The sequence below is a fragment of the Lissotriton vulgaris genome, chromosome 9, assembly GCF_964263255.1.
Source record: "Lissotriton vulgaris chromosome 9, aLisVul1.2, whole genome shotgun sequence".
Taxonomy (NCBI): Eukaryota; Metazoa; Chordata; class Amphibia; order Caudata; family Salamandridae; genus Lissotriton; species Lissotriton vulgaris.
The window spans coordinates 146,724,021-146,749,522 of record NC_141697.1 but is presented as its reverse complement, the minus strand read 5'-3'; the positions used below and the strand labels follow the sequence as shown (position 1 = coordinate 146,749,522).

Genomic DNA, 25,502 nt, shown 5'->3' with positions numbered 1-25,502 from the left:
ACAGCAGAGTCGAAAACCATATTAAAATCTCCTCCGAGAATAATATGTCTGTCTGGTGAGGCAGTGATATCCTCCACCGCTGACTGGAGGAAACGTTCCTGTCGATCATTAGGGCTATAGAGGGATCCAATCGTGAACGTGAGTCCCCCCATCCTGAACCTGTGCGCTAGTAATCTGCCCTTCTGTTCGGCGAACTTATGGAGATGTTCCCCCTTAAAGTGTCTGGCTACCAGAATCGCCACCCCTGCTGTCTTAGTGGTGCAAGAGGAGAAGAATTGGAGGGGGAACTTATGTGAGCGTAGTCTATGTGTGTCCTGCGGCAGCAGGTGCGTCTCCTGAAGGAGGCATATGTCCGCATGAGCATTCTCCAAAAGGGAAAGCACTGCCCGCCGCTTGACGGGATTATTCAAACCCCGTACATTCAGGGTCGCAACCTTAAAAGTGTAAGGAGGCATAATGGACTGTGTGTGTAAAAGCGTAACTACTCTGTTCGGAGGCTGCGGACGGTGTGAGCACTCACCCCAGTGTCAGAAGCAAAAAGGCAAAGAAGAGACCGTATGTGGTCACGCAGCATCTCCCGCTAGGTAAACTGCGATGTGTGGCCGGCTCCAGAGTATCCATTAGCTGCGCAGCGCATTGTGCAACCGTTTCCCTTGTCCCCGCAAGCGCGCCGTATCCCCATCTGGCCAAGACCAGGTTAATGAAGGCGCCAAAGCAGCTAGTACCTGCATGGTGCACTGGACGACCCCCTCCCCCTCACCCAACTCCCGGATCCCTCCCTGAAACCCCCACACCCCAACTAGACCCCCCCACCCCACACCCCTTTTCCCCCAAACTGTTCCAAAGGAACCATTGTCCCAGTCCGGTCCATAACGGACAAGTCTGTGGAAAGTCACAGAAGTGGACATCCAGCCACTACGCAACTACCCGCCCCCCTCCCCCTCCTCCGGGCCCCCAAACCTGCAATACCATGAAAGCGATGTTGATCTCCCCCCGGAGTTCTTCTTAGGCAGTCAGCGCAACCTCACCGGTTGCCGTATCTCTGGCCACTCCTCTCACTGCGCTATCCATTTCCGCCCGGATAGTAGGTGAGTCCGGTCTTACCGAGGAGGTAGAGGGCCGGTGGCCAGGGACCGACTGCCAGCCATCTCTAGTGACACGTCTGCGGCGTTCGGTGGGCTCGTCCTCGTCATTTGCAGTGATGCCCAGCACTCTGCAGGTGTCCTGAAGGGAGCGCAGCTGATGCAATGTTCCATTCCTCGGAAGATGAGGCGAAACGGGGTGGCCCCACGAATACTGAGTGTCATGCTCCCGCAGGAAGTCAGTCGCTATTTTAAAGGACTTGCGTTTCTGCAACGTGACCACTGAAAGATCTTGGAAGAGGGCCACGCGGTGACCCCTAAACTCCAGAGAGGGCTTGGTTCGGGCTTCGCAGAGGATCCTCTCCTTCAAGGGGTAGTGCGGCAGGAAGGCCAAGAGATCCGGGGGGGGGGGGGCGAGGATCGGCGCCGCAGGCCCACTCTATGCGCCCTGTCTATCCTGACAAGAAAATCGGTTGGCTCACCCAATATCTCTCTGAACAGGTCTCGCAGGTAGCCCGCGGCATCCTCCCCTTCCTCTCCGAGAGGAACTCCCTGGACCCGAATGTTGTTCCTCCGGGACCGGTTTTCAAGGTCCTCTGCATGTGATTGAAGATAGATTTGTTGGTCCCGCAGCCGTATCACCTCTTGCTGGAGTTGCGTAATCTCTTCATCTCGGGCCTCCTCAACGGAGGTCACCCTCTCACCCAGGCCATCGACCTCCCTCCGCACCTCTCGAACCTCCCCCGCCGCCTCCTGCTTCAATGTCTGAAAGTCCTCTGGCAGGGAGCTGAAGAGTGATTCAAGAAAAGATCTGGTGACCGGCGGCTCTCCTCCACTCGCCCCCTGGGAGCTGCTCGATTGTCCTGGGGAATGCTGTCCCCGATCCTGCCTTGCGGTGCCCCTGTTCAGCATATCCGGTAGGGTACGATCATCCTTCCTATTCCCTTTGTTGCCGGCCATTCTGTGCGATATACTTCACTCCTTGACTACTTGCAGAAACACTGAATGGCCGCAGCCCCTAGCCGCTCTCCCGGGGCACCAGCCAATCGGCCCGCACTGCTCTCTCGGATCCCCTGTGCCCCTACGCCGTCGTCTGCAGTCCGCACATCCCAAAATCCGGCTATCTCCTGGGCTTTCTGTTCCACTTGCCAGGCCTGCACTGGTCCTCAGTCTCAACTGTGGGTAATGAAGGCGTGGCGTTCCCCACCACTCGGGGCGCAACCCAGTTGCCACCATGCACCACCTTCTAAATCGCCGACTGCTTCCCGGACCAGCGCCAATACCATCAACGGCCCCTCAGGCTGAGCGGGAACAGGGCGCCCTCGTTCCTGGCGTGGTCGCGTACTGGGGGTCAGGCCAGGCCAGGCCAGCCGCCCTCTCACCGCGCCACCTCACCTCCAATGGGCCTGGAAGGCCACTCGCCAGACTAGGCCCGGTAGCTTGTCTCCTTTCTGGTAAAGAATTGGCTTGGTAGTTTAGTCTGCCCTGTTCCCATGATGCACTGGGCCAGACTGATTTGCATATAGCCAGGTTCTGAGCTGGGATGGGGCAGTGAGATAAATAACGGTGATGGATCAAGCCCTGATCTTTGGACTGGGTAAGAGTGGTCTGCTCAATTCAGACACTCTGTTCATCACCACCCCCTTTTGTAAATCGATTTTGGCCACTATAGGTGTGGCAGGGTATACTCAGACATGAGTCCCTTTCTCACTGCTCCATCAGGATTCAAGCAAGCCGGGCCGAAGAGGCTGAAATGCCAGAAACCGGTCCCCGGTAGCTTGTCTCCTTTCTGGTAAAGAATTGGCTTGGTAGTTTAGTCTGCCCTGTTCCCATGATGCACTGGGCCAGGGACAGACTGATTTGCATATAGCCAGGTTCTGAGCTGGGATGGGGCAGTGAGATAAATAACGGTGATGGATCAAGCCCTGATCTTTGGACTGGGTAAGAGTGGTCTGCTCAATTCAGACACTCTGTTCATCACCACCCCCTTTTGTAAATAGACTAGGCCAGCAGGCACCTAGCCTCTCCTAGGCAATGCGGGGGGAGAGCCGAGCGGGCCCCCCCCCCCCCACCCCAGCCAGCGAGGCCCGCCGTTCACCCGCAACTCCGGAAGTGCAGGCCGCAGCGTAGGTTCCCACGCCGGTAGGCGTCCCGGTCCACAGCTGTCCAACCGGGCCTCTCACTCCGCTGCCCGGGCCACGTATGATCAAGGGGATAGAGCTTCACTCCCTCCTTGGCTCCACCAGCAGCCTCCGCCGGTCGAGGGCGTCTCCAAGCCCCCTCCGGCCTCCCGGCACCCACTGAGCATGGCACTCGTCTCCAGCACTTCCCTCCCTGTGATGAGGGTCGCCTCCGAATCAGGCCTTACATCCCGGGACCTGCCAGATCTTCAGGCCAGGCCTGAGCAACCCGCCTCAGCTCTCGGCACAGTCACGCAGGGGGGACAGTGCAGTCCTCACTGCGTATGCGACCCGCTTCCACACCCCCACTAATTTCTGGAGAGCACTCGCCAGGCAAGCCGCGCTAAATCAGGACTCTCTCCAGGCCCGATGACGTGGGACGCCAACACAGCGGACAGGATCAAGTCCAGTGGAAGGGGGCCGAATGCGTCCGTCTGCGTTAGCTCAGGAGGTTCGCCCGCCTCAAACCATCCTTGGAGCGATGCCGGGGGCGCGGGCCACAGCCGCGATGTTATGTTATGTTATGTTACAGCGTTCTTTTATAGCGCACGGCTACTCGAAAAGAGTGTCCCGGCGCTTTCCACCTGCATCTCAGAATAAAAATAACACAACACAGCAAAAGAATGAGAAAAAGAACTGAAACTGAAGCAATAAGAACAGCCTAAAGATTAAAAAGCCAGGTCTTCAGGCTCTTCCTGAACTGGAACAAATTGACAGTGCTGCGCAGCGAAAGAGGAAGCGAGTTCCACAGCTGTGGGGCTTTGCAGCTGAAAGAGCGCCCTCCCGTGCGGGCCTTCCTCACCCGAGGGACCACCGCTTTGTAAAGGGATTCCGAGCGCAAGGAGCGGACTGGTCGATAGAAGGCTAGTCTCCGCCGCAGGTATCCAGCCCCTGATCCAAACAGGGCTTTGTGCATCAGAGTCAGGGATTTAAACTGGATCCGCTTCCGGACAGGCAGCCAATGTAGCGCCTGAAGCAGCCCGGAAGCTCGGGCTCGTCTACGCAGGCCAAAGATAGCCCGGGCGGCAGAGTTCTGTACCACCTGTAGGCGCTGAACTAGGTAATCAGGGAGGCCAAGGAAGAGGGCATTAGCATAATCAAGCCTCGAACCGACGAGAGCCTGCACAGTAATACGCCTGTGCTCCTCAGACAGCAGGGGCAGGAATTTACGGAGCATTTTCAAAATTCCATAACAGGTGCCAGCCAGACCCAGAATGTGTGTTCGCAGCGATAGCTGGTTGTCCAGCTTGACACCCAGGTTTTTAGCCACCAAGGAAGACTGTGCAGGAGGGCTCATGTCGGACGGCCACCAATGCTGCCCTCCGGATCGACACCGCAACCAAAAAACAGAACCTCGGACTTGCTCGAGTTGGCCCTTAGACTGTTCCGTTGGAACCAGTCAAAGACCAATGTAAGACAGTCCCGAATTCTCCCTCCATCAAACTCCTGGTCTTTCCCGCATGTGAAGAGGAGTTGCGTGTCGTCGGCGTAAGAGATGATCTGGGCCCCATATGCTTCCACCAAGGCCTCCAAAGGGGACATAAAGATGTTAAACAACGTGGGGCTCAACACAGATCCCTGTGGAACCCCAACTCCCAATGGCGGCATCTCGGCAGAGCTCTGGGAAACCCAGACCGTCTGGCGGCGGCCTTAAAGGAAAGATGTAAACCACCTGAGCGCCGTCCCCCTAAGGCCGATGTCATAAAGCCTCGCTAAGAGCGCCCTGTGGGGGACGATGTCGAAGGCCGCCGATAGATCTAACATGACCAGCATCGCCCTCCCGCCGACATCAAGAGTCTCCCTGATGATCTCAGTGACCTCTAGCAATGCCGTTTCCGTACTAAAATTAGGACGGAAACCGGATTGAGATGGATGGAGCAGATTGTTAGCTTCCAGAAAGCGCGACAGGACACCGTGGACGTGTTTTTCCGTGATCTTCGTGAGGGCCGGAAGAAGTGAAATTGGCCTATAATTGGCCAGAACCTCGACGTCGAGACCCGGTTTCTTTAGGAGGGGGATCACCATCGCTCTCTTCCAAGAGCTGGGGACCCTCCCCTCCCTCAGCGAGGCGTTGAGGATGGGATTAACCAGCGGATTCACCACCTCCGCCATCCCAGCCAAAAATTTGGCGGGGTAGGGGTCAAGTGGCGAGCCAGATTTCAAATTGGCCAACAGCTGCCTGGACACATCGCTGGAAACAGCAGGAAAATCAGACAGCACCGCCGTCGGTGTGTGCGGAAATCCGCACCCTGCCCCGGTGACGCCGCTTCCATCCTCCGGTCCTTCCACAAAGGAGGCCTGAATCGCCTTGATCTTATTAGTGAAGAAGCCGGCCAGATCACCTGCCCACGTATCTGAAGAAACTAGAGGGGGCGATTGGGAACTAGGGGTCGTGAACTCCTTCACAATGGTGAAGATCTCCTTACAGGAGTTCGCGGATGCCTCGATCCTCCTAGCCAAATAGTCCCTCTTAGCTCCCAGAATGTCCCGATGGTAGGCCTTCACCACCGCCTTGTAGGCGAGTTTAGCCTCCCCATCATACAAACGTCGCCAGGCCCTCTCGGCCACCTTACATTGGCTGCGAGCCACACGAAGAGCCTCCGTAAACCATGGTGCAGATTGCCGTGCCACCGTGGATCGGAGGGCTACCTTGGGGGCCAGATCGTCCAGCCTATCAATGAGCCACCGCTGCAGAGCCTCAGTGTCGCTATTCAGATCGCCCGAAAGATGGCATGGGTGATCCAGAAGCGCCTGTTCCAGCATGTCAGGTGTCACTCTGTGCAGCGCTCTCGAGGTCGGTCTAGACAAGACTGAGGCACTGTTATCCGGCCGCGCACTCTCCAGCACCGAAAATCTGATCAGCCTGTGATCGGACCAGAGCACCAGCAGGGTGTCAACCTCTGTAAGAGGGACAGATGAAAACACCTGATCCAGGGTATGCCCCTTCTCATGGGTTGGCCCCGACACGAACGGTAACAATCCCAGTGGAGATGTAATATCCAACAGTTTGACCGCATCCGAGTCATCCGCTACGTCAAGGTGGAAGTTGAAATCACCAGCCATGACGCAGCGCTGTGAGGTCAGCACCAACTCAGAGACAGCTGTCTGCAGATCTTCCAGGAAGGAACCCAAAGGGCCTGGTGGCCTGTAGACCAACAACCCCTTCAGGGCCTGGCCTGGGGACAGTCTGAGCGTGAAGGCGAGCGACTCAGCGCTCCCGATGGAATTAAGAGGAAGAACTGAGCAGGAAACGCTCTTTTTCACCACTACCGCCACTCCCCCGCCTCTACCCTTCACTCTATCCTGCCGGAAGATATTGTACGCCGGAGGAATGGCTGAGAAGACATCCGGATTGGAAGCCTCTCCCAACCAGGTTTCGGTAAGTAGCAGGCAAAGGGGATTTTCCCTAACAAGGAGATCGTAAATATGCAGGGCATGGCAGCCTACCGACCTTGTATTCAGCAGCAAACAAAGATGCTGTGCGCCAGCCGTTGCAGGGCGAGGAACATTAACATGGGTCCAGAAAGGCGTCCAGCCACAACACGGACAACGGCGTTTACCCTTAAATCGCCCCGGGAAAACGGAACGGCAGGAGCTAGAGAGGCCCCGCAAATCCCGCAACATCGCAGAGGTATAACAGATCATCTCAGCCAGTGTGTCACCGGACCAGCGTCCCCCGCCGCCCCGTCGCCTCCGGGACGCTGACGGGCGCAGACGGGCAGGACTCCGGCAGGACTCAGGCTAAGCGAAGGCGTCCACCTGCGCGTCACGCTGCGCGTGAGGGAGCGACTTTAAATAGGCTCTCCAATCAGCCCTGTCGCGTGATTTCGCCTTTTCAACGGCGGCCCAATATTCTGCTGACTCCCGAAGGCCTCCTCCTCACCGTTGGGGCCACTCGCTCCCACCGGGACGTAATTCGACTCCTCCCCGGCACCTCCAGTGGAGCGAGGCAGATCGAGGGTTCTTCCCAGCGTCGCCTAGGTCCGGTGCGCGGGCCACGTCCCCGGCACCACGTAGCGCCCGGTTCCGGGTCTGCACCCCCTGCACCTCCGCACCTCCGCACCTCCGCTTCCAGGGATCAGCCGGCCGGGCCCATCGGGGATATCTACGAGATCGGGTATGTGTTGCTCCCGTCTCCGGGCAGGCTCCGCAGCTTCAGGACACTCTCCGGGCTCAGCCACCGCCGTAGGGCGAACTCGGCTCCACCTCCGGCCTGCGTCTAAGGCCGCTTCCGCTCTCGACACTGCCCCCGGGGGCCCTCAGATCGCGGCCCCAAGCTTGTTTTGTCTCTCGAGACCGAGACACAGGGGTCCCTCTCACCTTCCGCTGCCGATTGATAGCAACGTGGGGGGAGATCAGCGTGATTTCAGCAACTTAGGGGCCCAGGCTCGGAGGAGAACGCGGCGAGTGCGACCACTCACTCCGCCATTTTGGCCACGCCTCCTCTCGCCAGTTCTTTAAAGGTCTGTTCCGGATGATTCCACCTATCTGGCGTCCTCCACCTTCTTGGCGCCTAAATCTGGTCTTGGCCCAGCTTCTCAAGCCTCCATTCGAACCAATCTACTCAGCGGATTTGAAATTCCTTACTTGGAAGGTTTCCCTCCTCCTCGCACTCGTGTCCTCCAGGTGAGTGAGCGACATACAAGCTTTTACCATTCTGCCTCCTTTTCTTCAGTTTTCAAAGGACGCTGTTGTACTACGTACAAACCCTAAGTTTATACCAAAGGTTCCATCAGACTTCTACCTTAACAAACCTGTAATACTCAAAACTTTTTTCCGTAACCCTCAGTCTCCCGCTGAGCGTACTCTTCATTCCCTAGACTTGAAACGATGCCTCAAATTCTGCATCCTATGCACTGCTGCCTTTCGAAGGTCAGTCCAGCTCTTTGTGGCCTATGGGCGGATGCGCAAAGGACATCCGGTCACTAAACAGACCATCACTCGTTGGATTTCTTCTGCCATCTCCTTCTGCCATCAACGGGCTGGCAAGCCTCTTTCTTCTCCGGTGCGAGCACACTTGACGAGAGCAGTAGCATCCTCTACTTCCCTGTTTGCTGGAGTACCTCTACATCAGATCTGCAGGGTGGCAAAGTGGTCCAGCAGGCACACGTTCACGAGGCACTACTGTCTGGAGACCGCTAACGCTGCGGACACTGCTGTGGGTCTAGAGGTGCTGCGATATCTCTTCAAATAAAGGTGAGCCTCTGTTGCTTCCCGCCTCCTGTCATAATAGGTTTTCTTGTGCAAATCATGCAATGTTACAAATGTGTATTTATATGATTGCTTTTTTCATTATTGCCTTTTATGACTCTAATTATTATGGCTTACTGCTTTCTATTCTTATTCAAGCATGTGAATCTATGAAAGACAACCTAATACTGGAGAAGAACAAAAGTTACTTACCCGTAAACTGTGGTTCTCCAGTATTGGTGTCTTTCATAGATTCACATGCGACCCTCCCTTCCTCCTCAGAGGCTCTCTTCTCCTCATGCACTCTTGGTCACTCTTGTGCTACGAAAATCTGAGGGCTCGAGCTTCTGAGGATAAGGTTCTAGAGGATGCTACAGCCTGATTGGCTGGAATGTGGACTATTATACTGACATGGATATGTTACTAACGTGAACTCTCCATCAATGCTTTCTACGGGCCAATGTTCTACGGTACTTTATAGAGATAGAGATATATAGATATTTTATATATTTATGTTTCTTACTACTATTTTATGTACCGTGGGACTCCCACTTCGACAACGGGGAATTATTCAAGCATGTGAATCTATGAAAGACACCAATACTGGAGAACCACAGTTTACAGGTAAGTAACTTTTGTTGTTCTGCACGACTAAGGCAGATGGATTTGGATGCCTGCTTTGGCTAGGGGTCACTGGAAAGTGAACAAAGAACATGGGAGCCTTCAAGGATGTCCCTGCTTGTGGCATGGGGGAACAGTGCAGTGGAGGTTGAAACTGACCCAGGCATACCCGGTATGAGCAGCGGCAGAGTCCTTTGGTAATCAGGCAGCTCTGCAGAGCAAAACATTAGTTTGAAAGTAGTTAAAAGCAGTGCTTGCAGATCTTAGAGACCGCACAAGCGCTGCCTAGGCTCGACCTTGAAAAAGTGGATTATAACAGTACTTCGGTACTGAGAAACTGATAAGAGAAGCACACAAGGAACAACACAGGAACAGCAGGAAACCGCATGCTACAGCCAATAGAAATGAAGGAAAAGTAAGTGACAAGCACTGGTACCAATAAAAAGCAATTAAAGCAAGGGAGCCGGATGTGAGCACCTTTTAAGATATATTAAATACAATGGATTACACATGCACAACGAAACCTAAAAAGGAGTGGCAAGCCTTTAATTTTAAAACTGAGTTTTACTCCGCTTATCATGCAACTTTTGAGGTGGGGGAAGTTATGGAGAAATGTTTTTATGCTTGCTGTTGTCACTTGTAAGTGGGGGCATTTCTACATGATGGGCAAGCTGAGTTTCGTCCAAGACATTGCACAGAAGTGTCTTTTATAGACCAGCCACTCTGTGGCCTCATTAACTCTTTTGAATACTCTTTCATATACGATACTTGGCTGACACTCTGGGCCTGATTCACAAAGGGCCTCCACACTCGTTGTGGAGACCTGGCAGTCATGGCGGTAGGCCAGCACTTGCGAATGGACCTCACCTCTGCAGTTTCTCCTTGCAGAGGTCCCGTCACGAGGCAGAGGCCCTTTGTGAATCAGCCCCTCAGATTTTACCAATACTCCTATAGTTATCAGATGGCTGAAAATTTGTCTGATAGACATTTATTAGGGGATTTCTAGTAACTTTTCAAAACCAAACAAAGATAAGACAAATGTTTTAATCATATTAGAAGACTGACACACTTCAGTTTATCTTTGACAGCCTCTGCATGGGTCCTCCCGGATTTCAGTGACGATGGTGAAGAACCCAGGAGTTCTGTTTGACCAAAAGGTATCCTGTGTTGATTAAATTCAGAAACTTTAGCCTACAGACTCGGTTAAATATTTTGACTAAAATTCAACTTTTTCTCCCCATCGAGAAATGTGTACATATGATGGGGTTCATGTACTGATATAATTTCCCCCCTCCAAGCAAATTCCAAAAGACCCACCAAAAGTGGGGCTGAAATCGACCAAGTGCAATTGCCGGCAACTTGAGAGGCAGTGACGTAACAACAAGAAGACGGAAGACAGCACCTCCTTCAGAACAGCAATCCACCAGTACCACCACCTCCTTAAGGAAACAAGGAAGAGCACCCTAGCATACCTCATTGAAGCCAGTGCAAACCTCAGCAAATAATTTTTCATCCTCCTTAAGAAATTCTCCAATCCAGAAGCCGCCGAGAATGAATTTCCAACCTCACAAGAACTATGCAACACCCTGGCAGACTTCTTCTACAACAAGAGCACAGCCATCTATGAAAACCTCAAGCACTGGAAACACGCTGAATTAAGGCCCCTCCTTAAGAAAACGCAAGGCGATCCAGTAGATCTGAAGATCTACCAGCCCATCTTGCTACTCCCCTGTCCAGTAAAGGCCCTTGAGAAAGCCATCAACCAGCAACTCACAGAGCACCTGGAACACAACAACCTCCTGGACCCCTCCCAATCCAGTTTTCGAGCCCACCACAGAGCCCACCCTGATCACAGCCACCAATGACATAAGAGCCTTCCTGGACCTCAGAGATCCTCCTGGATCTATTAGCCACATTTGATACTGTCTCCTACCACATCCTGATCAAAAAACTACACCACATAGGTATCCAGGGGGATGCCCTGAAATGCATTGCCTCATACCTCGCCAGAAGAACTCAAAGAATCCGACTGCCACCTTTCACATTAGAGCCAAAGAAGATGATATGCAGTGTCCCCTATGGATCGTCCCTCCGCCCCACCCTTTTCAACACATAAATGAAACCTTTGGCCAGCTTAGTCGGATCAAACGGGCTCAGCAATCGTATTCTACGCCGATGACACTCAACTCATCTTTTCACTGTCAAAAGACCTCTCCCTCACCAAAACCAGCTTCCACAGATGTTTACGAAACATTGCTGACTGAATGAATGAGAGCTGTCTAAAACTCAACCTTGCCCTGGAACTCTGACCAACCCCACCCTGACAGACCTCACCTGCAACCTCTGCATCATGCTAGACCGCTAGCTGTCTATGAAGAAATGGGTCATCACAGTATCATCTGCCTGTTTTCACACCCTATGCATGCTCCACAAGATCTTCAGGTGGCTCCTAGTTAACACAAAGATGACCGTCACCCAGGCCTTTGTCACCAGCAGATTGGGCTACTGGAACACACTCTACGTAGGAACCAACGCTTGCCTCCTGAAGAGGCTACAGATAGTACAAACTCTGCGGCAAGTCTCATTCTCCAACCTCCCCCCAAAAGGACCCACATCTCACTCCACCTCAGAAAATGACACTGGCTCCTGATCAAGAAGAGATGCCGGTTCAAGATGACTGTTAGAAGGTGGTTCTTACAATCTTAGTCGCCCGTATTTTTCGCTTTTTGAACACCTAATTGTGGAGCTTTTACTGTGGGAGAGCCTCATAATTTGGGACTTGCCCACAGTGAACTCATGATGAAAGAGGCTGTACGTGGATTTTACCTGTTTCCCACTGGTGAGAGTAGGCCCCTGCGCTGCAGCCGGAGTAAGGGGCACCGGGCTGGTTACGTACAGACACGTGTGTACATGCGTGTGCATACGTGTAGTGGCTGCTTGGGGGTAATTCCTTGGTTGCGCAGCCTAGACACAGATACAGATAGACTGGTGTGGCAGTAATTATGCAGAGCTGGGTGGTGACATGGGATAGGCTTTGTACTATGGGAAGACACATGTATGGGAAAGTCAGTGTGCTTTACTGTTTTCACTAAAGGAACACTCCATTATTCTCCTATGAAGACACACTCCTCTTATCTCCCAGGATTGGGTAGACTCCCTCTCAAAATTCTTTGATGATAAGATCATGGCCATCCACAATTCTTTCCCTGCACAAGACCTTAATAATGACATGGGAAATAATTCTGGAACTATTCTTGATCCCTCTCACATTTTTGAAGAATTTACTCAATATGGCTCAGATGAAGTGATGAAAGCATTTACTAAAGTAAAATCTGGTTCTCCCATAGACCCTTTGCCACAGATAATTTATCCTATTGTAGCTCCAGCTCTGTTGGATAGTCTAACGGATTTATTCAACAAATCACTGTCAGTATCAGACTTTCCCAACACATGGAAGACTGCCAGAGTTAGGCCTATACTAAAAAAAATCTACTGCAGACCCAAAACTTTTTTCCGCCTATCGTCCTATATCTCTGCTCCCTCATTTCGGTAAGATGCTTGAGTTACTAGTTAACAAACAGCTTGTGTTCCATCTTGAGAGCTATGGATTGCTTGACCCTTCCCAATCTGGTTTTAGGGCATCCCACAGTACCGAAATAGCTTTGCTGGAGGTATCTGATAACATCAGGCTTGCACTAGACAGGGGACAGTCATCTATCCTCGTGCTGCTAGATTTATCTGCAGCATTTGACACCATCTCCCAAAGCATTCTTGAACATCGGCTTTGGGAAATTGGTGTCAGGTAAGGCTCTGCGGTGGCTTAAAAACTATCTAACAGATAGAACTATGATAGTACAGGTAGGAAAGACCAGCTCCTGTAGTAGACCAGTCAGGATGGGAGTTTCACAGGGCTCTATTCTGGGTCCCACACTCTTCAATCTTAAAGGGACCCCTTTGGCCAAAGTGATCAGGTCATATGGTTTTGATGTCGTGTCGTACGCTGAAGACACTCAGATCCTGGTCACTCTTGGACCCGATCCATCAGAAACCAAGTTCCGGTTTAAAGACTGCATGTCCCAAATTTATAAGTGGATGTGCACAAACCATTTACAGTTGAATGGAGGAAAAACAGAGATAATGCTCTATGGCAAGGCTCATAAATATTGGTCTCCTCATTGGTGGCCTTTAAGCCTTGGCCCTTGTCCCATTCCTGCTCAAATCAGTGCGTAATCTGGGCTTTCAAATGGATAATAAGCTGTCAATGAAAGAGAATGTTAATAAAACAGTTGGCTCCTGCTTTGGTGTTATGCGTAGCCTACATAAGGTTTTTAAGTGGATTCCGACGGAGGCTAGAAAACCCCTAGTCCAGGGACTTCTAATTAGTCGCATGGACTATGGGAACGCACTGCTAGCTTCTACCAATGAAAGCCTTCTTTCTAGGATACAGGCTGGTAATTAGTCCCCCATCTAGATCTCACTCAGCACCTAGTTTGAGGTTGTTACACTGGCTGCCTGTTAGAAAGCGTATACATTTTAAGATTCTTTGCTTGACGCATAAAAAATTTATTTAAAAGGTCCGGATTTTTGGGTCAGAAATTTAAGCTGGTATCAACCAGGTAGGACGTTGAGATCCTTCAACCAAGAACTCCTTTCATCTCCCAGAATTCGTACTACTATGTATGGAGGGATATCTTTCTCGTTCCTTGCTCCGTCCTCTTTGAACAAACTGCCTCTCTTCGCACCACTAGTGATCACACCTGTTTTCGTAAGAACTTAAAGACATGGCTATTTGACATCTAATTCACCTTTTCAAGTCTATCTCTGAGTCATCCACCAGCGCCATAAGACTTTCGAATGATATGTGCGCTTAACAAATACTCCATGATTTGATTTGATAATGTTACAGTAGGATCCAAAATTCAAGAAAAATCCAGTACTGGCTGCTAATCTGCAAAATGTGCATACATGCACCTAATTACATGTAAACTATCATCAGTGTGAAAGCAGAGGCAGGCTTGATGTTGAATTTTAATGGCATTCAAAATGTCATGTATTCAGAAACCACAGCGCCACTTCGATGTAGACAGAATCCCCATCTAATGCAAATGCCACCGTAAGTAGATATTGTGTCACTCTAGTAGAGACACAAAGTCCCCTCTTCTGCTGATGCAGTATACAACGCCTCTCTCAGATGGATTCAACACAACCTCATCTCTACTGGCACCACAATGCCTATGTAGTTAAGGATCCTATTGTATCTCTATCAGCCAATTTTCCAAAATAACTTTTCCGCTTGCAGCTGCTGAGCAGAGACGTTCTTAGGAAAACTTGGCAGATCTCGCCCTCTGCCCTTGTAATAACCATGCCATCAGCCACGGCCCGTATAGGGCGTGCCACCAGGCGGCGACTTGGGCCGGGGAGTGGCGGGGGGGGGGGGGGGCGGGGTGTAAAATGCCGGAAACGGACGATTTCAGGTAATTAACGAAAAAAATAAAACAAATTTAGTTGGGTGCGCTGCATCGCCAAATGTGATGCAGTGCGCACAACAACATTTTTTTTTTCCGTTACTTACCTGAAATCGTCCGTTACCCGCATTTTACATCCCCCGCCCCATGTCACCGCCCGGTGGCACGCCCTACACGGGCCGTGGCTGCATGCCATGCAGTCAGATCTGCATATCCCAATATTTTGTAAAACTTATTCAGAGGAAAGGAAAATAATGATATTTCCAATTGTGAGGTACCATAAATTTAGGCAGTGTCGGGTCGCCATGTATTTTCTAAAAGCCTAACTGGACCCATTTGTTTGTTTGTGTCGCTTCATATATATGGGCCCGCTTTAGGAAGAGGAAGAGGCAGGCACACATTTTAGTAGTATTCTGTAATTTTAATTATGAATTGTTCTTCCTTTTATATAAATGATTTTAAAGGTCTTATTTGGATCACAGCAAACTTGTTTAATACTCATTTTAACCAATGTATATATGTGTATTTATTGACTTGGAAATTTTATATGTACCTTTGTTCTTTTTTGGTCTGTTTACAAAGTTCGAATAAAGCTGTGTGACTGACTGACTGACTGTGGCAATACAATCAAATATATTTCTAATCTGGGGAAACTATTGGAAATCAATCATCCTTATTGTGATACTTCGAGGCTGTGACTGGATAAGACCTTTTTTGAGGTGACATATTCAATAACCCAGCCTATTATCTTTTGACAAGCGAGGACCAAAAATGTATTGTATATGAGAAGAATGTAAGAACGACCCATTGGGAGTAGAAGACAGTTTATCTTATCGGAAATTTTGAGTGAGGAAATAGAACAGATATTCTTTCTTGGTATAAGGTGTTAAAGAAGCGTGGGTACCCGTGAAACACATTGGCTGAAAATACTGAATTTCATAGGTTGTACCTTGTAATAATCAATTCACACACTTCAAATTGTACTTAAAAAGGACCTTTTTAATGATTGATTTGAGACATGAAAATGTATTCTGGTAGATGAGGCTTTTAACGTTGTGTCAATGTAAATAAATAAATTAAAGTTCCCGCTATACAAAACTCGACAAAAAAATAAAACAAAAATTATGACTTTTGGAATTTTCTGTTCTTTATTTTGGGGTAGGATTGTAGGGTCAGCATACCGGACTCAAAATCCCATAATTTTGTGTGCCTCCCTTGTTTGATCTCGCCCAGGCAAATTTTTGCTTTCTGGTAGGCAAAAGCCTCTTGCTGACCACAACAAAAATCTTACAGTGTGCTTGAAGTCCGCCAACTGCTTACCACTGGCTGGCGTTAGGGCCACATTCATTTGCTTGCTTTATTCAATGGCTTGCTTTCCTTTTTCACGTTTGTACCTTTTTTTCCATCCTTTTGCCATCATTTTGATTGACTGACTAATCTGAATTAGGGAACTCTTTTTTTCCTTTTTCATTCAGCACTTCATGAGAGCACATGTTATTCCTTGCTCCCTGCCTCCGCATTAGCTTTGCCAATGCTTGTATATTCCGGCACTACTCCTCATATGCGGATATAACCATGCCTGCTTAGTAGCACCACCATTTCCACTTATGCATTAGACTCTACAGTGACCCTCTTATAATGGTCTCCAAAATGATCCGTTTATTTTGGCCTCACAATGGCATTACAAAGGCGACACTCCAGTGTCCCTTTTCTGGGTGTAACAAAACAGTCCTTCATTTTTGGGAGAACAGAATCCCCTTCTTCTCTGGAGACTGGCTCCACAACGTCATTATATAAGGTCCACAAAGGCCCCCGTCAATGGGATCCACCATTCTTCTCTTATCTGCACAGCATAATGCGCTCTCATGCGAACATTTCACACAGTGCTGCTCTGACAGAGACTTCTAAAACATTCCGTTTTTATGAGCTCACTGCCTTACATCAGACGTCAAAACAAGACAGACATGTGCCACTCATTTGGCAGTTTGTCTAACACCTCCCAGTGCAGTATACCTAGCGGAAAGAATCGGCTTGCTTATAACTGATCAGCCTTGCGTTCCCCCACCAGGAGAATCCTCATGTCCTTCTTCAAGCTGCCAGATGCTGAGGGAAGCCTTGGCTTCTCCTAGGCCGAGTGGTGGCGCCTCCTCCGTCTCTCTGGCTCCCGCCTGCTAAGTGGGGGGAACTGTCTTCCCGACCGGCCTCGGGGTCCCTAACAAGTCTTAAAACACTGAGCCTTGATGAGTTTATTTCCACCCATATCTGTCTTCCGATTCTCCCACCAACCTGCTCCAGCTACAAGAACAGTGAGACTGCGTCTACAGCAAGCATCCAGTGTAAAAAAAGATGTGAACCCGACCGAAAAACCCTGATACTGCGCTTGTCAGAGAAAAAAGTTAAAGTGCAGCACCCAGGGGTGGGATGGGGATGAGGGTCTTTAAACTGGGCGCCATTGTTGACTCTGTGAGCCCGTGTACAGTTACAGAGCGGTACAAAAGGAGGTGGTGATAGACGGAGCATCTGAACCAATCAAACACTCACACCCAGTCAACAGATCTGAGTTTAATCCATCACCGTTCTTTAGCCCACTCTCCCAACCCAGTTCAGACATGGCCATATGCAAATCAGTCTGACCCTGTGCCCCATGGGAACAATCCAGCCCGCACTGCCAAGCCGTGCCTTCCCTGGACCGGAAACAAGCTTCCTAGGACCGGTTTCTGGCCAGACAGCCGTCTTCAGCCAGGCTTGCTTGAATCCAGTGGCAAAGTGAGCAAGGGACTCACGTCTGAGCCGAGGTGCTTTATCTTTAACAGAGAGGCATGAGTTAAAGATAAAGCACCATGTGCAAGCGCAATGCGCGAGCTGTGTTCACACAGGGACAGGAGATGTGCATGCGTACGGAGTGCACATCTCCTGTCTGCGCGTGCCACCATCTATCTCCCTTCGGCAGAGAAACCGCCGACTATAGGTCTCACAAATGCGGGCAGCGCATTCGCTGCGTTACTAGGCGAGACCTAAAAAGGCCCCCCGGAGCCTTTTTTCCACACTGGCATGATTCATTCAAGCCCTGATTGGAACCACATTGGTAGCGGTCGTAGATAACATGTCGCTGGCTGTGCTTGGGTGCAGCCGTTCTGCCCTGGAAACCTCTCCTTGCACAGGATGGTTATTCTGCCTATTTTTCAAAGACTTTTTGAGTGTTGTCGTCCGAGGCGGTGTGCACTGATGCTTGGTGCTAAATGTGGCTGATATGTAATGCAGATAAACTTCCTTCTTCACTTGAACACCACCGTGCAGACCTGGACATCAACGTCAAAGGAGCTGGCCCATCCCACCACTCCCTCCAATATGTGCCTGCTCAGGACCAATGTGGTAACCTGCTTAGTGGACTGTGATAGTAAGAAATACCAATGAGGTGACCTGCTGAGCTGCTTAAAGCTTCCAGCTTTCCGAAAACCATGAACTGTGTACCTGTTTCTCACTCTTATTCATCAATCACACTGTTACGCGAAGCATTTGCAATGCAATAGTTCTTGCATTTGCGAGAGTTCAAGCTATAGGCATGGTAAATGACAATGCCTTTTATTAATGTTTTTTTTTTTTTTAAATATAAATAAATGGCATTGTCATTTACAATGCCAATATCTTAAAGTCTCGCAAATACGAGACCTATGGTATTGCAAATGCTGGTTTTCAGTTTTGCAGTCAGTCTTTTCCTCCAAAACTTTTGCCTCTATCTACCCGACCTTGTGAGCCTAGCAACGAAGTTGCGTTTATCGCTTTCCTTAAACCCATTAGTTTAGAGGCTTGCTTATAAAAGAAGCATTGTTGCGGTCTAAGAAAAAGAAGACTGCATGGTTTTGAGTTTTGTCTGCTGCAGTGATATACTTTCCCTACTACTGTACAATCTGGGTGCATGCACCAACTAGGATCCGAATTCAAACCACTCCTCTGTATGTAACACAGTGATATCCCATAGGGCTTGTTGAGGCAAGTCCTTGGTATCTTCTGTTTATATCTTGACATTTAGCACACCGGGCATGCCCTTTACTCAATAAATACAGACTCGCTTGTTCTCTTTGCTTCCCACAAGTAACTCTTATTTTGTTTACTAATTTCAGGAAATCCCTTTCTGGTGTCAAATCCTGCTCAGTTTTGGCTACTAAGAATTGGAGTGAACTTCTCTTCAAGCTCAAATTAATAAACTGTCACTTCCTTTATAGGGAAAAAACCTCAAAAATTGCCTTTTCTCACCCTAATCTTCTTTCACGTTCTCCTGTCTTGAAGTCCAGTTCCACGAGAGACTTTCAAGTGAAAGTTGATCTTAACCAGTAACTCAACATTAGCATCTGATATTTCACTGCACGGTGATCAAATTGGCTCTCTTTGCAAACAACAATTCATAATAATAAGAACTAACTGCAGTGAGCAATGCACCATAAAGTCTCCTCTGGCAAGAGTTTCAGTGCTTTTATAAACTCCTCAATCTACCCAAATTAAATTAAAAGTTGTTTGCAACAACCTGTTAAAACATACTAACAACTCAGCCTTTTGCCAAAGCTGCATAGACTGGTATGTGATGAATGTCACATTTGTGAATGTTGAACAGGTGTCACAATGAAATTGTCCCTCATACCACTCTACAGAATGAGCTCCAAACCTTTCTTTCTGAATGCACCTGTGTGTGTCCAAGCTTTCTTTGATGTGTGATTGGTTCTGTTAGATTCTTAGACCCGATTTCCAGAACATTTCATTTTTCCAAGTTTCTCTTGGTGATGCAATAATAGTTCCTCTGGCAAGCACAAAGAATAGTTCCTGATGTATGTATTCAGAACTTGCAGGCATTTGTTTCCAGATGAAATTTGCAACTGCTATAGTTGTCTGTATCACCTAATCAAAAAGAACAATTGATGGCCAGAATACAGAACAATGTCATACATTTAACCCAGTACAGAGATCTGGGCCTGAATCCATCGTTTTTTTGCTCACCATGACATTATAGTTTGGACCCAGCCATATGCAAATCAGTCTTGACCCAGCGCCTAATGGGAACAGTCCAGCCCAAACTGCCAGGCCAGGTGCTCCCTGGACTGGAAACAAGCATCCTAGGACCGGTTTCAGGCTTTCAGTCCTCATTAGCCAGGATAGCTTGACTCCAGTGGCATGGAGAGCACGGGACCCACGACTGGGCATACCTGTCCCACTCGGGGTGACAAATGCAAAAAGAACACTTGATGGACAGAATGCAGAACAATGTCATACATTCAGCCCAGTACAGAGCTCCGGGCCTGAATCCACTGTTTCTTTTTTTTGCTCACCATGCCATTCCAGTGGGCTGCACTGTTCCTATGAGGCACAGGGTCAAGGCTGATTAAATATAGCTGTTTCTGAACTGAAAAGTGAGCTAAAGAATGATGATGGATTTAACCCCAATCTGCGACTGGGGGTGAGTGTTTGAAAAGTGTCAGCACTCCGTCCATCATCTCCTTGTGTTTGCTCTGTTCACCCTAAGTGGGACCCTTGCTCACTTTGCCACTTGATTCAATCTAGCCTGGCTGAAGAGGGCTGTTAGCCCGAAACTGGTCCTAGGATGCTTGTTTTGGGTCCAGGAAAGACCTGGTTTGGCAGTTCGGGCTGGACTGTTCCTTTGAGGCATTGGGTCAAGGCTGATTTGCACATAGCTGTGTCTGAACTGGGGTGGCAAAGTGAGCTAAAGAATGATGATGGATTTAACCCCAATCTGTGACTGGGGGTGAGTGTTTGAAAAGTTTCAGCACTCCGCCCATCATCTCCTTGTGTTTGCTTTTGTATCACCTAATCACCAAACTTCTTATTATAGAAAATACAGCCAGTCAGGAATCAAACCTTTTTGTGCAAATGGAGAGAATTGTTTCAAGCTCCTGAAAAGAGTGATGTGAAACGCTGTTTTCAGAATACAATACTCTGGTGCATAATTGTATAATTAATGGCAAAGAACTATATTAACTTTGTTTAATGCAGTGGACGTTATGTAGATATTTGATGAAAACTGTCAATAGACTGGCAGGCTTCGCAGTTGTGAAGGAAAACGATTTTAAATAGATGGGGGATGTCAATGATCATAATGAAGCTTTGTAGTGCTAAGTGATGACAGAATCCATGTGCTGGGATCTTGTGATCTAAGGTAGTTTGTGTTACTTTTGTAAAACCCTGCTACCGTTAAGATTTAAATAAATGAACATTAAGAGTAAATTACTAGGGTCGATGTCCCATGGGCATGGTTGCAAGCACAGTGGGCTGTACCTGCAAAACATAGCATAACATAACAAAACATAGCATAACATACCTAAAACAAAGCATAGCATAACAAAACATAGCAAAACACAACAAAACATAGCATAGCATAACAAAACACAACAAAACATAGCATACATTACAAAACATAGCATTGCATAGCAGAGCCTAACAAAACACAACATAGCATAGCATAACAAAACAAAGCTTAGTATAGCATAACAAAACACAACAAAACATAGCACAGCATACCAAAACAAAGCATGGGATAGCAAAACTAAACATAGCATAGCATAGCATAACAAAACAAAGCATAGGATAGCAAAACAAAATATAGCATAGCTTAACAATACATAGCAAAACACTCCAAAACATAGCATAGCAAAACCAAACATATAATAACATAGCAAAACATAGCATACCAAACACAACAAAGCATAGCATAGCAAAACATAGCATAACAAAGCATAGCATATCATAACAAAACATAGTATAGCATAGCATAACAAAACACAGCATAGCATAACAATTCAAAGCCTAGGATAGCGAAACATAGCATAACAAAACAGGATAGCAAAAAAAATCATAGCGTTGCATGCAGCATCACTCCGCACCACCTCAGCATCACTCAGGGGCACCGCAGCATCACTATGCGCTACCACGGCATCACTGAATGGCACAGCATCACTCGTTCGCCATCACAACATCACTCAGCACCACCACAGCATCAATCTGTGCAACCATTCAACAACACCTGGTTCAAATATGTTCTCTCAATGTTTCAAGCTATATTACAAATGTAACAAAAGATGTTAATATTTCATTTCTGTTCTTGGATTTTCGTCACAATAAAATACACTGAACATAATCTTCACAAAAGTTATTTACAAAACGTTAAGCTATTGCCATTATAAATTACAATAACTTTTATTTAAGTATTAATTATTGGAAAAAAATTAAAAGCCATTGTTATTTGTAATATCAATACATGTAAGTCACGTAAATAGAACACATATTGCATTACAAATGCTATAGGTGTCACATTTGCGAATGTTAGAACTATTGGCATTGTAAATGACAAAGCTATTAATTTCGCTATTTTCAAAAACAAAACATAAATAAAACATTTGTCATTTACAATACCAATAGCTCAAACTTTCCTAATGCGAGACCTATTGCATTGCAAATGCTTGTTTACATTTGGCATTTCATGGCAGTGCATATGTTTTCCTGGTCTCCCTCGTTTGCTTGCGTCCCTCAAGTATCTGCCCGTGGCAATCTATTTGTGTTGTTCCCTGACACAGCTCGTCTGAGTTCTAATCTCCATTTTTTTTGAAGGGTTTAGCAGGTCTGATTTGCTACTGGCTGCTGCCTTTTTTGTTTATGTACTTTTGCGCAGAACATCATCTGCAATAAGCATTGGTAAAGCTAAAAGGTCAGGTAACCAACTGTGCAGTTTATAGGCAACATCTGTTGGCTTTGCATATCGTTATTAATTATTTCCAAATCTAGATCTGCACCATTAGACATTAAATCATTTTATTGGCATAATTTTGAAGTAAGACCTTCAATGCTGACACATTTAATTGCAGTTTGTGTTCAACATTCTTAGCATTATTTTTTCATTGCATATTTCAGGGTGATTTTCTTTCTAGCAATTAACCAATCCTTGCTACCTTAACTGTAGCCGTATAGTGTTTTCCTTCTTTCATTCCTATTTTGCCAATAACTTGCAGTTGGTAATCGGGCATGTGAAGTCCGAACCTCAGTTGTGGACTTTAGTCCTTTAGTCACTCACTTTCATGTATACCCATGGCTAGGCCTGGGGATTAATATTTGTTCATAATATAGAAGGACTGGATTGCTTCGGACTACCATACTAAAGGGATGTTCAAGTACAAATATGCCTCATTACCCTTCTTGATGGTATGCTGTTGCATTTCTTGAAGAAAGGATGAGCATAAGAAAGACTTAAGACACATTCTTTAACCTTCCAACTCCATGACCTTTGTACAGTTTTCTTGCTTGAGTTTCTCACTCGGTCACATGTCTTGTAGACTTTTTGTTTGTATGCTTTGTTGATGCTTTACCCCTCTCGATAGTGATAATTCCAAAGCGCATTTAGGGTCCAGTCTAACAACATCAATATCTCTCAAAACATTAGAAAAAATGGAATTTAACCCCTTCCATGCTCATGACTGACCTCGGTCGTCATGAGTCACGGTGGGCTTGTGATCACGACGGCCGAACCATGCCCAAGAATGAAATGTCCAGCACCGCAGCGAAAATCATGCTGCAGCAAAGGTGTTAAGATTTGGCAGGGAGGTGTTGACGATGATGTTATTTGAAAAAAAAATATGAAAATTAGACTTCCACATAAATGCACTCAGTTGAACAATACTTTAAGCTCGGTTTTGATACATGGGAAGTACAATAGTACTGATTTTGCTCATGTTGTTTATCTTATATTATTAAATCCTTTCAGGAAATGCAATGGAAATGTGGCATAATGCACAGGGGCACTTAAAGATAAAGACTACAAATTCAGCACTTGAAAAGAGTGAAGGCCTTGGAATGTTTTCTATAGCTTGAGAATGTAATTTGACACATGCTTTGGATCATTTTATTCCTTGAGTCATTAAATACTTTTATCCAGTTGGACAGCAAAATATAAATTGGATTTATTAACACTAAACTTTTAAACACTTTAAAAAATCTGTAGTACTTTTTTTCAGCATTTAAGAAGCAACTCGATACTAAAAAGCCAATGTAAAAATATCAAAATAATTTCCTCAATTTACAACTTTTAAATTGATTGCTTAGAAATGTAATGTTGAAAAAAATGTGTTTGTGGCTCAGGAGTGTGCAAGTTGTTTTTCTGTGAAGAAGTCTTTAGAGTAACGAGGGATAGTGACTCCACCTGCTGCTGGTAATACGCATAGGCATTGGCTCCATTGTTAGATTGTTTTTTCTCTTGTCCGGTTTACACATGTCCCTGCAAGCCTTCACACTCATTGGTAAAAGCAATGGTCCTGTGTGTTTTTCGGTTCCAAGCATCGCACATTTTCTTCTTCGGCTCCACAACGAAAACCCTTAAGCACTCTGAATGGGGCTTCGGCAACCAGGTCCTATCTGTTCCTCTGCAGCAGAGAATGTGTCAGTTTTGGAAAGGACTCCATTCTTCTACTACCTGAAGTGTTGAGCGTAATACCTTAGACATGCTTCCACAAGGTTTATAACCTCTTGTCTGATCCTAGACCATTGGGAGGCCTCCTGCTTGGTGTGCTTCACCAATCAAAACAAAAAGACTCCGCTACTGTTGTGCTTAACTCATTGCCTCAGCTTCAATGGCGTAGAAACAAGAGAAAGATGCTCCGGATCTGTTTGGTGACCAGGACATTGAGGGCGACCTGCAGCCTGGGACCTCCGGCGCCGAGGAGCAGGTATTCTAACTGGTTAGATCTCTCGCTCCAATGCCGAAACGGAGGAGCCGATGCCTGCCCAGCATCCTGCATTGAAGTCAGCCTCAGTAAGTACTGACTTGCCACCTCTTACTCTTCTGCACCATTCCAAAGCTCAGCATTGCCCTTGAGATCGTGGCACATCAAGCTCACAGGCACGTCATGAGGCCTCCTGTTCACCACTGCTATAAAGCAATGGTCAGCACCGAACTTCTTTGGTCCTGACCAATGTTCCCTCTAATTCTTGTCCTCTGTGTGCGGCAGAGTAAGGTCTCCGTGTGCTGCAGCCAAGGCTATGTGCGCCAACAACCCAACCGCGCTTGTAGACCAGGGCTTTAAGTGGGATGAAAAAACTGGGTGTCTCCCAAAGGGGCGTGACTGATGCAATTAAGGGTGTGGCTTAAAAGCAATTAAGTTAAAAATCTGAGATTAGCATAGTGTGCCACCTGACTGATATTTTGCTTCTTCTGTCATTCATTGCATCCAGATATTTAATACAAGTAACATTACCCCTGCAGAAAGTCAGGACTATTAGCGTTGTCAGCGGTTGTTTGTGGCATAAAGTTGTATATAATATTGAAAATGCTTCTGCTCTTGTGGTAGAGGTTGTGGCTTAATGCTAGAGCTGCCAATTTAGGTGATGGGTTTTGAGTCTCGGGTCAAGTTATGATTCTATGCAAATCAATTAATCTCCCCAAGAATTCAAATAATTAAATAAATCATGTAAACTGCTCCAATACCTTTGGGTTGACTTAGCACTATATAAAACTTGCTGCATTTCTTTTCTAAATGCAGGGCTGATAGTTTGCCTTTTGAAAGAATTCATGTTAAATGCAGCCCATGACGGATGCTGTGATCAGGGGAGCAACTAGACCCAAACTTCAGGGGGGGCTAACACTCCCAGCCAAGGCTGGCTCTAACACTGGTCATACACTGTACAACAGTGGTGCACCCTCCCCCATTTACTCCTACTCCATGAATTCCCTCACCTCCACTCACCAACAATGCGCCTCATCTCTCCATAGCACCTTTCTGATAAACATTACATTTTTTAATAGCGCTACTCCTAGTTTACTCACAGTTCTGTGATCTGCACGGTACACGTTTTTTGTTGCAGCAACATTAACACTCCGAGCTGTGTGGGTCCACGGAGAGGGCGAGAGCCGCTTCGGGGAGGTCCCTCGCTGAACATAACACATGGGCCAGCATGTGGAGATAGTTGCACAATAA

General features: G+C 47.5%; 1 protein-coding gene across 1 annotated transcript in view; it reads left to right on the top strand.

Annotated features, from left to right (window-relative positions):
* The window catches only part of MGA (MAX dimerization protein MGA), a 734,728-nt gene that overhangs the window by 34,255 nt on the left and 674,971 nt on the right, over nt 1–25,502 (top strand). The window lies entirely within an intron of this gene.